This window comes from Typopeltis vanoorti, chromosome 23, assembly GCF_054136105.1.
Source record: "Typopeltis vanoorti isolate ZY-2024b chromosome 23, IOZ_Tvanoo_1.0, whole genome shotgun sequence".
NCBI classification, from domain to species: domain Eukaryota; kingdom Metazoa; phylum Arthropoda; class Arachnida; order Uropygi; family Thelyphonidae; genus Typopeltis; species Typopeltis vanoorti.
In genome coordinates this window covers 17,608,872-17,624,057 of record NC_143571.1, presented here as the reverse complement: position 1 = coordinate 17,624,057, position 15,186 = coordinate 17,608,872, and the positions used below count along the sequence as shown (strand labels likewise).

General features: G+C 38.3%; 1 protein-coding gene across 1 annotated transcript in view; it reads left to right on the top strand.

The window, feature by feature from the left end:
* Nucleotides 1-15,186, top strand: part of Hdc (histidine decarboxylase) — a gene marked incomplete at its 5' end in the record, with an annotated part of 294,140 nt that overhangs the window by 66,836 nt on the left and 212,118 nt on the right. The gene's annotated exons all lie outside the window — the stretch shown is intronic.

The window sequence follows — 15,186 nt, the reverse complement described above, 5'->3', positions numbered from 1 at the left end:
TGTCAGATAAAAAAAAAATGATTTCACTTAAAATTTTGGTTTGAAATCTATTAATGTATTTTTACTTTGTAAAAAAGTATAAAGCCAAAAAAAAGGGCTAAATATTTAGTGAATATTAGTAATATCATATAAAAATTAAAAAGATATAAGGGAAGTGAACTGCCATATTAGTGTGTGTGTGTGTGTGTGTGTGTGTGTGTGTGTGTGTGTGTGTGTGTGTGTGTGTGTGTGTGTGTGTGTGTGTGTGTGTGTGACATAAACAGATCAATATAAAGAGAGAGTGGCCATGGATGAATGGAAAAGTTGAAGATTTAGAGAAAACAGAATTGGCTGTTATTAAGTGGAATGGTCTGGTGTGAAGGAGACACAGCTGAAGGAGACAGGAGCATGAATTGGACTGGTTACAAACCTAGTTATGAGTTGATATGTGCTTCTTTGTGAATGGAGGAAGTATTAGAAAGAATTTGTTGTATTGAGTGAGTTGATTTGCTCAAAAATTGGCTGGTCTAAGTGAAAAATTATTGGATGGGTATGATATACTAATGGGAATAAGACTGGAGAAAGAATAAGATTTTTTTTTTTTTTGTTGTTGTTGAGGACAGAAAGGGCAAGAGAAGTGTGTGCAGTGGGGGGGGGATGAAGTCAGCAAACAAATTGTGTCATCACATATTCTCATAAGGTAGAGATGTTGGTATGGGGGGTGATGGTGAAAATAGTTTTCAAGCATTTATAGTACTGAGATGGAAATAGACTGGATGTGATATTCAGTGGAATGTTGTTTTACTTGTAGGCATGCAGATGTGAAGATGACATGGAAATGTATAAGCAATTGATTTAGCAAACGAGAAGTAAGGGGGGGGGTGAGAAGAAGGATGATTATAATTATGGAACCATAGATTGGAAAGAAGCTATCTATGAGCAAGAAAAATTAACTTCTCAGGTTCTGCAGAGACATGTCTTGGAGGCAACAGAGAGCTCATGATGATCAAAATTTTAACTCTTCTTCCTGTTGATGAAAGGAACCACGAGATAATCATCTGGGTGGTAGCCAGTCAGAATGAAAGTTTCTCTGAAGTAAGAATATTATTGTTATCATTATTATTGTTAATGATAGCCATGCAGTCTGAAGTCTTATCGTGGGAGTTGTACACACAATATTATTCACACAATATCTGTCATACTTCTCCTTGAACTCATTCACTGACAAAGTTCACAATTTATTCTACTCATTCACCATTCTCTAAACAAAAAATCTTGTCCTCATGACCTTGTCAACCACAGCCTTAAACAATTTCCAGGGGTGATTCATTGCTTTTTTGTCAAGTACTGAAAATTTTCTTCTGCATATATACTGTAAAACGTCTTGAGTAATGTATATATTTCTATCACATGCCCTCTTTTCTGCCTATCATCTAAATTTTTTAACTTTGTAAACCTGTGAAATGCAACCCAAGAAGAGAAAACTGTTCATGAATGAGACTGGAACATTATCAAAAGCAAGAGAGAATTAAATAGGATGTTTCTTCTGGAGTAATGAGACAGGACTGTGTTTTGATAAATAGCATTAAAATTCACTAGATTATCTTCATCCAACTTTACAGTTTTTCGAATGAAGAATATTGTCATCAGAAAAACTATGGATAAGATTTGAGGAGAAGATCAAGTGGAGTGTGGATGAGCGTATAGAACCCTGGGGTACTCTAGCATCTATAAAGACATTTAATGAAAGAATGGCATTCACCATGACACACAATGAAGGACCTGAAAGGGAGCAGGGCAGTTGGTCACAGAAGTGGGAAGTCCATAAGATGGAATTCCATAAGTGGGAATTCCACTTATGGAATTCCATAAGTGGGAATTCCATAAGTGGGAAGTCCATAAGATGTAGCATTGAAGTCTTCTTGTAAGAAGACTTCAATGCTACACAGAATCAAATGCCTTGGAAATGTCAAGAGCAACCATATGAATTTCTCAAAAATTTTAATGGTCTGTGTTCAAAGTTGGATAAAGTTAGTGAGGAACTCAGGTTTAGAACAAGGGTAACATAATCTATATTGGTGATCACTAATTAAATGATGGAGGGGTCTCTGGTTGTTGATGATTGTCCCTATCCCTTTTGAGTATATTGAGGTTGAGGTGAGGAAAATGGCACATTAGTTTGATGGCTGACTTTTATCTCCCTTTTTTTAGGACTTGATAAAGACTTGCCTCCATGCTGTTCAATAGCTGCCAGATGAGTGTGATAGCTTATATAGTTGATACAGGATGAATGCTAATTCTAGAGCACTAGTTTTTAGCACATTTGGAAAGATATTATCTAGACAGGAAGACTTATTAGTATAAAGACTACTGAAGGTTTTCCTGGTGTCCTTTTAGTGAAAGATCAGAGGATGCATACAGTGAGCAGTTTGTGATATAGTAGGAGATATTTGCCTTGGTTGTCTATACAGGGGTTGGAGGAAAAGACTGATGGAAGGTCTTCCTTATCTTTGGGCGATGTCGCCATTAAGATGCGAGAGAGAGAGAGAGAGAGGAAGCAAGGAAGTGCAAACATCACATCCATTAATTCTAAGTGAGTAATCAGAATGCTTGACCACCATTTGAGCAGGAAAGCTTACTACATTTGGCTTTAAGTCTGCCTTTTGTCTAGGTCTGTTGATTTTTTTTCTTTTACACTTCCTTTGGGCTGTAGTGCAGGGTGAATAAGAAGCTGAACCATTGAACATATGATGAATTTCTATCTTGTTTTAAAAAGTTCGAATACTTTTTAGAAAACTAGTGCTTGGGCAGTTGTCAAGAGTTTGCTATAGTGAGGAATGAAGGTTCTCATTCCATCAAGTATTATTCCAGTTATTTGGTCAGATCAGGTATTTGGATCAGGAGAGCAGACAGTATACTTAGACCATGCAAAGGAGGTGTAAAAATCTCACAGGTCATTCCAAATGGCACCATTGCAATACCATAGGTATGGGGATGCGATTGTTTGGCAGGAGATCAATCTAGAAAATGAAACATGGGTATAGTAATGGACAGGGTGGCCCAGTGGAGAGAAAGAATTGGCAATATATTTGGAGGGAGAGCTTGTTAAGAAAAGATCATCTCATCATCATCATCTTCCTTATACCCTCTTTTACCTTGCGGTGTCGAGGGTCCATTGATCATCGGACCTCACTCCGTTTACAGGATAAGATGGTCAGCCTTATGCCCCGGTGTATCCTATGGCCTGTAGTGTTGAGTTCTCAAGACCAGTTTGCCTGCTTTGCGGGATGAAAAACCCCAGAATAAACTGGGGGAAAAACCCTGCTGTCCACGCCCAAGACTGGCTAACTTGGCTATGGCTGAGGAAGATCCTTCAGCTCCTCCCTTCACCGACTGGAATCGAACCTAGGACACTCGTTCCCCAGGCATATGGTTGCGAAGCGCATAGCCACTAGGCTAATAACCTGTCAGCCAGGATGATATTCTAGTTGGCAGGTTAATAGTTAGCATTAGATAATGAATAATGAATGATAGCAAATGGTTTGCCTTCCCTTCTATCTTAATCTGTGAAGTTAGAGAATGGAATCCAGTTTGACTTAGGAGCATTAAAGTCTTATTACAAGATAACCTCACAGTTTGGATAATTAATTAGACCGTGTCAAATCATCTTTCAGAGATAAATAATCAAAAGACCATGGTATCTGAGTTATGAGAATGATAAAGGCAGCAAATGAAAGTCTCACTCTATTGCTTTCATTTGCTGCCTTTGCCATTTTTGAAATCTAGGAAATCTAATCTTGGGCCAGAGTAAATAGTATAGTGAGAATTCAAGATTTAATCATCTTTGGCAAGGAATGTCTGATTTGACAAAAGCACATTCTGCTCTTCTTAAGAAAGGCATCATGCATGATGTAGTTGGGATAGCTGATATGAACTGTAGTCATAGTGGATGTAAGTTGGAGTTCGGTTAGGAATTGCAGATCAGATTTTGACCTGTAAGTGGTAGTGCACATTATTAATGTTTGTATTGAAACAGATGTTAGTAAATGAATGTGAAATTTATTGTATGAAATATTGGTGTTCTTTTTTGCTATTTGGTTTGCTGTTAACTATTCCTTATCTGCTGGTTATATTGTTATATTGTTCTCTCTCTCTCTCTCTCTCTCTCTCCCCCCTGTATTTTACTCCTCCATATCCTAAACTTTGTGACCTTTCCATTCAGTGTCCCTCATTTCCATTCCCATTTGCTTCAATTCATTGGTTTCCATGGATTGTAATGCATGGAAACTCACAAGGTAGTATCTGACAAAAGCAATGTATGACTGCATACTGAGGGTTAAGTGAGTAAATAAAGTGGGAGCGGATGAACAGCGAAATCAAGCATGCTGTGCTGGAAAAGAAAATGTTATGGAGGAAGACAGTTGGTGGTGATCAGTTCCATGAAGAGTATAAGACACATGCTAGAAAGGTGATGGGCATGGTAAAGAAAGAAAAGGTGCAGTATCAGATTAGATTGGCTGGTCAGGCAAAAGTTAACTCAAGGGAATTTTCCCGCTACATGGCAAGAAAGAGGAAGAATAATTATGGCAGACTAACATTTATTTATTTATTTATTCATATGAAGTTTCCTCCCTTTTTCTCTCCCATCCCTATTGGGACGAGTTGAGTCCCCTCATGGAGGGGGTTAAGTATTTATGGCTGTAGATCCATATGTGTTCATGGGGCTGGTTTGCCTGCTTGCAGGATGAAAAACGCCAGATAAACTAGTGGAACAAACCCTACTGCATGCACCCAAGACCAGCTAACTTGGTTATGGCTGAGGAAGATCCTCATATTCCTCATGTCTTCGACAGGAATTGAACCTGGAACACTCCTTCCCCAGTCATATGGTTGCGAAGCACACAGCCACTAGGCTAACTGCGCGGATAGACTAACATTGGTGGATAGTCATGACAGCTGCAAAGGATATAGTGGAATTATTGAATGAGCACTTTATCAGCATATATCATACTGGTATAAATTATCTGGTACAATATATAGAAGAGGCACAAGTATTAGGAGAATTGGAAGTAAAAGAAACAGAGGTGTATCAGATGTTGGTTGGGTTAGATGTGAATAAGGCTGTGGGAATGGATGACATATCACCATGTATACTTAAGAAATGTGTGCCACAGTTGGTTATTCCCTTGACCTGATTATTTAATGAAAGTCTTGCAGTGGATATGGTTCCTAAGGAGTGGAAAGAGGGCAAAATAGTACCCCTCCACAAGCATGGTTCTAAGACAGAAGTCTCCAACTATAGGCCAGTCTGTATAACTGCAGCTGTGGGCAAAGTGTTGGAGATTGAAGCGACTATAGGTAAGGAATAGAATACAGAATTGGGTTGATGGACATGGCATGCTTTATGAAGGTCAGCATGGATTTGTAAAGGTTAGGTCCTGTTTCAGTAATTTACTTGCATTTTATGATAAGGTGATAAGTGTGTTAGATAAGGGAAAATCATATACAGTGATATTCTTAGACTTTGCAAAAGCTTTTGATAGATTACCACATGATAAGTTGGTGTACAAGCTGCAGAGGATGGGAATAGATTAGATGGATCAGAGATTGGCTCTCTGAACAACAATACTAGCATGTTGTGTATGATGGAGCAGTGTGTCAAAAAAGAAAGGTAACCAGTGGTGTGTCCCAGGGTTCTGTTCTTTGGGCCCTGCTATTTAACTTGTTTGTAAACAATATATTATGTGGATTGACTGGGGATCTTCAGTTATTTGCTGATGATGAATCCCTTCAGGAAGATTTGAATAGACTTTTTACTTGGACAAAAGAGTAGGGTTGTAGTTTTAATATTAATAAGTACAAGGTATTGCATTTTGGAGTGCAGAAATATAAGGCTGTGTACTATGTCAGTGGTGCTGTACTGCATGAAGTGGATAAGATTAGAGATTTAGGAGTAATGGTTGACGATAGACTGAAGTTTAGAGGGCATATTGCTAGGGTTGCAAAGATTGCACATCGTAGTGCTGCTATGATAAGAAGTACTCTAACATGCAAGGATAAGGAAGTGGTTGTGCCACTTAAGGCACTGGTCAGACCACACTTGGACTATTGTGCTCAGATCTGGTCACCTGGTTTTCAATGTGATGTGGAGACATTGGAGAGGGCCTAGAGACGAGTGACTAAGACAATATCAGGAGTTTGCAATGCTGGCTATGGAGAGAAATTGAAGAGATGTGGATTGCAGAGTTTGGTAGATAGGAGTGAGAGGATTTTATCAGATTGATCCAGAGGGGATTATGAAAAGAGTAGGTGAGAGGGGAAGAACCAGAGGTCATTCCTGGAAGTTATGTAACAGTGTGGTGAAGAAGGTTAGGTTTATAGTTTATTTGGCACAAAGACAACACAGGTCATACTGTGCCATACTAAAGGTTACAACTATATAACAACAGAAAATTGTAAACAATACAAAAATCTTGTTCCACAAAGCAGCATTTACAGATAAACAGAACTGCTGCAGAGGGTACAGCAACACACAAGGTCAGAGGTCAGGTTATTACGGTATTTGTACAAAAATAGTTAACAATATAAGTTAATACACAAAATATGCAACACTAAGCCAAGGAATGCAGTATCTACATATATGTAAAATTATAACAGATGCTTTTACAGCAGTATAAAAATAGGCAAAAAGGGATTACTGTACAATATGCATGTATGAAAATTAAATTTAGCAATGCAGTATAAACAGAATTTAGCAGGCTGCATATAAACAGAATTACTAGGGGGTACACAAATAGACAAGGTGTCCTACAGCAATGCACGATTAGTCAAAAAATAAACCAGTAAATAAAATGCATATACAAAATTTAAGTTAAACAATGCAGTAGCTACATATAAACATAATCACTGCAGAAGTTTCAGCAGTACTTAAATAGATAACAGTACAGGTTAACATATACACATATATATATAAAAAAAAGGGAAATGGCCCTAGTCGAGCATGGAGAGATAACATCGAGTGAGTGGTATCAGTGGAACTAGCTGTAGATCCAGAAATGAGCTGTTGTGTTTGTATACAAATGCTAGAAGTATAAGAAACAAGGCAGATGAAATGGTTGCACTAATTGCGTCTGTTCACCCAAAGATTCAGAATAAGTGAGACATGGTTGGAAGAGGATGACATCGTGACAGGAATAGAGATGGAAAGCTATGATGTGTTTCGTGAAGATAGAAGGGGTAAAAAGGGAGGGGGAGTGCTATTGATGACAGAGAAAGAGCATGTCCATACAAAGTAGAGATGCAAGAGGGAAACAGTGCGTGGTTCTGAGGCAGTGTGGTGTGAGATAGAGGTGAATGGAATGAAATACTTGGTTGGATGTTGTTATAGACCAGGAAATGTGGATGGTACTGACTACGAAATGTATAATCAAATTAGTCAGGCAAATAAGAAAGGAGTCATCATTATGGGTGATTTTAATTATGGCAATATAGATTGGAATGATGAGTTAGCAACTGGAAGTAAAGAAAATGGGTTTCTTGAGTTTTTGAGGGATAACTACCTCAGACAGTATGTAACAGAGGGCACACGAGGATTGAGAGTCTTGCATTTGGTCATCTCATCAGAGGATGTAATTATAAATGAGGTGTCAAATCATCCACCAATGGTGAGAGTGACCATGAGGTGATTACCTGGGTGGTTGCCAGCAGTGCGAGGACCCCTGTGAGAAAAGGGTATATGTGGAACTACAAGGGGGGGGGGGTGATTATGAAGAGCTCAGGAGACAGCTTGCAGGTGTAGCGTGGAATGAGGAGTTAGCCTGGAAAAGAGATTGGTGCAGCTTGGGGGATTTTCAAAAACTATCTAGTAGATTCAATGTCTAAATGTATTCCAAAGGTGAGAAGGTTAAATAAGGTAGGTGTGAGATGGATGAATAAAGAGATTAAGCATGCAATACAGAGAAAAAGGGCATTGTGGAGGTAGCATAAGAGAAGTGGAAATAACCAATTTCATGAGGTCTACAAAGACCAGGCAAGGAGAGTGACTTGGTTGGTGAGAGTAGCTAAAGAGAGGTATGAACAGCAGTTAGCTAATGAAGCCAAAAAGAATCCTAGGGAGTTCTTTCGATATGTAGCTAGCAAAAGAAAGAATGATTATGGAAGGATGACATTGATTGGAGAAAATGGTATAAAGACAGCTGTTGCAGAATGTGTGGTGGAGATACTTAATGAGCAGTTCATAAAGATCTTTCAATCTTGTGAATGTGACTTCATGGAGAGATTGAGAGCAGTTGATGATGGGGGAGGAGAGACTGACTGTAAGTGAGCAAGAGGTGTATGGGGAGTTGAGTAAACTAGATGTAAATAAGGCTGTGGGACTTGATAATATATCACCATGTATTCTGAAGGAATGTGCCAGGGAGTTGACACCTGCCTTGACATATTTTTTTTAATATGAGTCTTGCACTTGGTCAAGTTCCTAAGGAGTGGAAGGAGGGCAAGATTGTGCCACTTCATAAAGGAGGTGATCGAACTCAAGTATCAAACTATCTGTGTGTCAGGTGTTGTTGTTAAGTTGTTGGAGAAGCTTGTGAGAACTAGGATCGAGAATTGGGTTGACAACAATGGTATTATCTTTGATGGACAGCATGGATTTGCTAAAGGGAGGTCATGTTTTAGTAATCTACTTACTTATTACAATGAAGTGACTGCTTCCATGGACAGAGGAGAAGGATACACAGTAACATGCTTGGATTTCACAAAGGCTTTTGATAGAATACTTCATGATAAGTTGAGTCAAACTAGAGCAGATGGGGTTGGATATTAGATTAGTGCATTGGATTGGAGACTGGCTATCTGATAGGTATCGACAAGTTGTGTATGGGGGTGCGATATCCAGGAAAAGGAAAGTCACTAGTGGAGTGCCTTAGAGGTCTGTTTTAGGGCTATTACTGTTTAACTTGTATATTAATGATATTAGCGAAGATTTAAATGGAGATATTCAGTTGTTTGCAGATGATGCAAAATTGGGACGAACCATAAAGAGTAGTGAAGATGTTGTGGCCCTACAAGAAGACTTGAATAAATTGAGTGATTGGGCACAGAAATGGGGATGTGAGTTCAATGTTGCAAAATGTAAGGTTTTAAAATTTGGATGGAGAATTTATGCTTGGTGAAGAATATATTGTTGTAAGTAGAGGAAATAAGAGATCTGGGGGTGATAGTGGATAAGGATCTAAAATTTAGGAGACACATCGTCAAAATTGTGAAGTCAACACAAATTCTGGGCTTGTGGGAATGATGCGGAGGACACTGACGTGTAGAAGTGGGGAGATTCTTGTTCCATTGTATAAGGCTTTGATTAGGCCACACATACACTGTTGTGCCCAAATTTAGTCACCGGGTTTTCAGAAGGTTGAATAGATGTTGGAAAGGGTTGAGAGGAGACTGACTAAGGTAGTTTCTGACCCCTGGAATATCGAGTATGAGGAAAGATTGAGAAGATATAATTTGCAGAGTCTGGTGATAGAGACCTGCAAGTTGGTAAGGGGTGGAGAAGTTCTACAGAGAATAGTGGGAGATCAGGGGAGAACCAAAGGTCATCCCTGGAAACTGTATAAAGAGGGTGTGAGTAGTGGAGTGAGAGGCAGGTTTTTTCATGCAGAGTTGTGAATGATTGGAATACCTTGCCTGAGAGTGTGATGTCTGCAAGGAGTTTAAGTGTGTTTAAGACAGACATGGTATGATGAGATGTGTGTGATAAAAGGACCTCCCAGATGAGTCTTTGACTCAATGAGGTCTTGGGGTAATAATAATAATAATAAATAATAATAATAAAGAGTCAGAAAGGAATTATTATACAGCATATATGCATAAAAATTAAGTTTAGCATTGTGGTATTTACTTATTTACAAAATTACAATATACAAGATCAAGCCCTACAGTAATACATAATTGGTCAAAATTTAAACTAATGAATAATATGTATGTGTAAAAATTAAGTGAAGCAATATAGTATTTATATATAAACAAATTTACAGTCAAATGTGTCTGTACAAATTAATTCTTTCTAAAAAATTAAAAACATCATGCAATCTGCCTGAGTCTGCTAGCACTTCCCTGAGTGTATATGGCTTGGTTAGATAGGTGAAAATTTCATTCCTCTCTTGTGTAAATTGTTGACACTCTACCAGAATATGATAAATAGTGAGATTTTTATTGCATTTTTCACATATGGGAGAGTCATCAGCTCTCAGTAAATAAGAATGTGTAAGGTGACTGTGAGCTATGGAGAGCCTAGCAAGAACAACCTCTTCCCTTCTCTTTGTACATTGACTAGAATGCCAGTGCTTAATTTCAGGTTTAATGTCATATAGTTTGTTTGTCAATGTTTCCTGCCACTCCCACTGAGCAATTACCTTTGATCTTATAAGCTGTCTGTAGTCTGTATATGGAACTGTCAAACAATATGTGGAGAAGGTATGAGCTGATTTAGCAGCTGCATCTGCAGCCTCATTTCCCTTAATTCTGACATGGCTGGGAATCCAGCAGAACTGAACATCAAAATTAAGGATTTTCATTTTGTGAAACAGGTGTAGCACCTCATAAAGTACTGGTTGTGGATTATACATAGGAGAGGAGATAGCCTGTAAAGAGTTCAATGAGTCTGTGTAAATTATACACTTTTGGTAGCAGTTTTCTTTTATATGCACCAGTGCAAGCTGAATGGCATGTAACTCTGCTGTATAATTACTGCAGTCTGGTGGGATCTGATTTGAGATAATAATGTCAGGAAACACAGCAGCACAGCCAACAGAGTGTGAGTTAAACAACTGCAGGTAGATGGATGATGGAGTATAAGCTTTCTGTAGCTGACAAAGTGAGAGGTTGCAGGATGGTGTGCAAACCTGTCATGGAAGGATGCTGTTATGTTTAGTGTAGCTAATGTTGTTGACATTCATATCAACAGCTTGCACAGTCTCTTTAACACGCATACCAAAAGGATGTATAGCAGTTTGGCGTGTGTGATATTGAGCTTCCCAATGCAGAGAGAAGATGCTAGTCCATGTAGGATGATCTGGGAGAGATTTAATTTTAGGGCATAATTAAGAGATAACTGTTTCCATCAAAGTGATAGAGCCGGTTCATTTGCTTCAACATAAAGACTTTGAGTGGGTGATGTGCGAAGGACGCTAGTAGCTATCCGTATACCCTTATGATGAATGGAATCCAACCATCGTAGGTTACTCTGTCTTGCAGAACCATAGTTCTCTAAGACAGAGTAACCTATAATCCAGCTTTGAATATAAGTGCATGATAAAGATGGAGCAATGAAGCTCAATCAGCACCCCCACTCAGTAGAGGATAGAGTGCGAAATAAGTTTAAAGTTTTTTTGCACTTTTCTCTTAGTTGACGAATGTGTGCTAGAAATGTAAGTTTTCTGTCAAAGATGAGTCCCAAGAACTTGGTTTTTGTAGCTGCTGGAATAACAGTATGTCCCATTCTTAATTCAGGATGTGGGATATGAGTGCGTTTTTGAAAGAAGTGTACACAGACACTTTTTTCTGTTGAAAACTTAAACGCATTATTAAGAGCCCACAGAGAGACATGATCAATTGCTTGCTGAAGTTGTCTTTCAGTTATCCTCATGTTATATGAGTGACAGTAAATTGTGACGTCATCAACACATAGAGCATTGTCCACAGTGGGAGGAAGCTGTTCAATGATTGAGTTAATTTTAATAGCAAAAAGGATCACACTTAAGACAGAGCCTTGGGGAACACCCTGTTCTTGATGATATGGTCGAGATAGTGTATGTCTCACCCTGACTTGGAAAGTTCACCTGGACAGAAAGTTTTTAATAAATACAGAGAGGTGTCCTTTGAGACCTAGGTTATAGAGATCTTTTAATATGCCATATCTCCAGGCTGTGTCATAAGCTTTTTCCATATCAAAGAAAACCGAAATGAGATGTTCTTGTTTCAGAAATGGATCTCTTATACAAGTTTCTAAACGAACCAAATGGTCTAAACATTTGGTTGAACAATGTCTATTGAAACCACACTGTGTACTGGAGAGAAGACTGTTGCTTTCTAAATACCAGAGAAGTCTGGCATAACCATTTTCTCTAGTATCTTACAAAAGACAGCTGATCAGAGCAATGGGTCGATAATTATTTGCTTGTGTTGGATCTTTTCCTGGTTTTGGATAGCAGTAACAATTGACTTATGCCAAGAATTTGGAAACTCTTCCTCTGCAAGTATTCTATTGTATAATAAGTGAAGAAGATCCATAGAAGATGATGGTAGATGTTTTATCATTTCATAAATGATGTCATTAGGCCCTACTGCACAAGGGTGAGATTGTAGGAGAACTCTTTTTAATTCCTCCTTTGCAAATGGCTGATTATATGGCTGAAGAATGTTGATAGAAAAATTAAGCCTTTGTTTCTCTTGCTGCTCTTTCAGTATTAAAAATTCAGGAGAATATGAATCTGTTGCTGAGATTCTAGAAAAAGTTTCTCCCAAAGTGTCTGCAATAGCTTTGGGATTAGCAATAACACTTCCATTATGGTCTAAGGCAGACAAACAATGTGCACTATATCTGACTTTCATTTTCCAGATTTTATCCCATACGATTTTTGGACTGGTCATTTGATTAATTGATGTAGTAAATTGGATCCATGATTATTTTTGACTCTGACGTATCATATAACGTGCTTTGGCTTGAGCATGCTTGAAAGCTATTAAGTTTGATGTGGTGGAGTATCTACAAAATATGCTCCATGCTCTGTGTTGATCTTTTTTGACTGCCTGATATTCTGGGTTCCATCAAGCTTTGGATAGAATGGAAACCAAGATGATGTTTTCGGGATGGAGACTGCTGCTGCCTGGACAATGCACTCTGCTATATACTTTACCGCTTCATTGATCGGGGTTTGACTGATAGTATCAGCATTAAATTTTGCAAGATGAGAAAAACTATTTCAATTAGCCTGGTCCATTTTCTATATAGGTATTCGTGTGGGTGAGCATGGTTCTTGTGAGGACATTGTGCATAGAGCAGGGAAGTGATCACTTTCGTATATGTTCTCTTCAACATCCCATGTGAGCAGTGGAAGAATGGAAGGGGAACAGATTGTAAGATCAATGGCAGAATATGAACAGGTAGGCATATGAAAGAAAGTATTAACTTTACTATTTAAAAGGGAGAGGTTATTATTATCAAGGACTCTTTTAGTGATTCGACCTCATCTGTTAGTGTTGGCAGAACCCCACAGAGTATTGTGACCATTAAAGTCACCCATCAAAAGTATGGCAGTTTGATGGTTTAGGCAATTGCAAGATAAGATTGTCAAGATCAATTTCATTTAACTCAGCACTTGGTGGTAAATAAATTGAACATACTGTAACAAGAAATCCCACAGAGAGCCAAATCATTACTACTTGCAGAGTAGTATTAAGCTGGACATGGTGGAAAGGAATATGACTGCCCACTAGGATAGCTACTCCTCCATGAGCAGGACCACCTCCAGTTCTATCCTTACGTACAACAGTGACATTCCTAAAGGTACGGTCCTCATTGGGGTCTTAAGTACGTTTCTTGCAGACAGAAACAGAAAGGTTTGTGTTTCTGCAACAACATCTTGATATCATCGATATTCTGGCGAATCCCACAACAGTTCCATTGTAAAAATTTTCCTATTGTCTTGATTTTATTGACTTGTCTGGTTTTCAGGAGGTTGAGGACTTACCTTTGTTCAGATTTATATTTATCCATTGTTTTAGGGAAGTATGGATGGCCAATTGGCATCTCCTCCTCTGGTAGAGTGTTCAAAACATCAAATGTGTTAGGGTCAGTTGGTAGGTTTAGTTTACTTTCAGTGGGTACCCGAGGTAGCCATTTCTTTCTGTGTGAGTGTCTGGTGATTTATCTTTGAGTGATATCTCTGCCATAATTTTTTTGACAGGTGAGTTTTCATCGACTGGGACCATTTTTGAAGTTGTCTCTGTAGTAAGGCCATAGGTCTTGTGATTAATGTGCTCAACAGAGAAGCACTTGCAATCATAAAGTTCAGGTATGGTGAAATTATTAGATGGTGGAACAGACATGCATGTTTGAGTTGCTGTTGGCACTTTTTTAATTGTTGCTTTTTTCATCATAAGAGGAATCTCAGAACAGGTGTAATGGTAGCCAGCTTTCTTTTTGCATCCTAATATGTTATGTTTCGTTCTGTTTTAATTTTTTGTATCTCTTTTTCATCTTTCTATTTCTGACATGCATGAGAGTAAGCTGGATGATCTCCATGACAGTTGACACATTTAGCTTTTTTTTGAACAGCAAGATTTGTTATCATGTTCTTTACTACCACATCGGGCGCACGTAGTAGAACCATGACAGGCAGTTTGGGCATGTCCATATCTCTGACATTTAAAGCATCTCAGCTTTAAATTTAGGGATGTCCATTCTAACAGGACAGCTGAGATACCCTGCTTTTATAGATGTCGGAGGCCTAGGTGTATTAAAAGTAAGGATGATGTTCTTGGTTGAAACCAGGCAACCATCCCTATGTATCAGGATGAGAGATATGTTGAAAGTTTTTTTGAAATGTGTTGTTAATGCAAGGAGTGTTAAGGACTTTAAGATTCTATATGAGAAATATGTTGTCAGTTGAATGAACCTCCCATGATGAGTCTGTCGACTCCATGGAAGGTGTAATAATAATAATAACAACAATAATTTTCTGTCATGTCCCTTCTTTTCTGCTAGTCAAATAAACTTTGCAACCAATGCTCTTTCAACCTGTCCTCATAAGGAGCATTCTACAAACCTGTCACAAACTTGGACACTCATCTCTGAATCTTCTACACTGCCTACTGATTCCATCAAAGAGGAATAATAACCTCCAGCTTTACTTGTCATTGTGTTTGTCAACATCCAAGAAACCCTTTGAGTTATTTTACAAACTTTTGCAATATGCCCTTTTAACTTCAACTCTCTGTCTAACCTATTGTAGTCCAGTTCTGAAGTTACTTCATTCGCAAATTTTGTTTGCTTATGCTTAGATAAAGGATTAAACCAAGAATATAATTTCTTGGTATCTTTAATTTATAGTATAACCAAGTGAAAAAACTTTCAACATATCTCTCTAATCCAGGGTGTTTTATTGATAAGATGCGATGCCATTTGACTACTTGTATATGACTTCT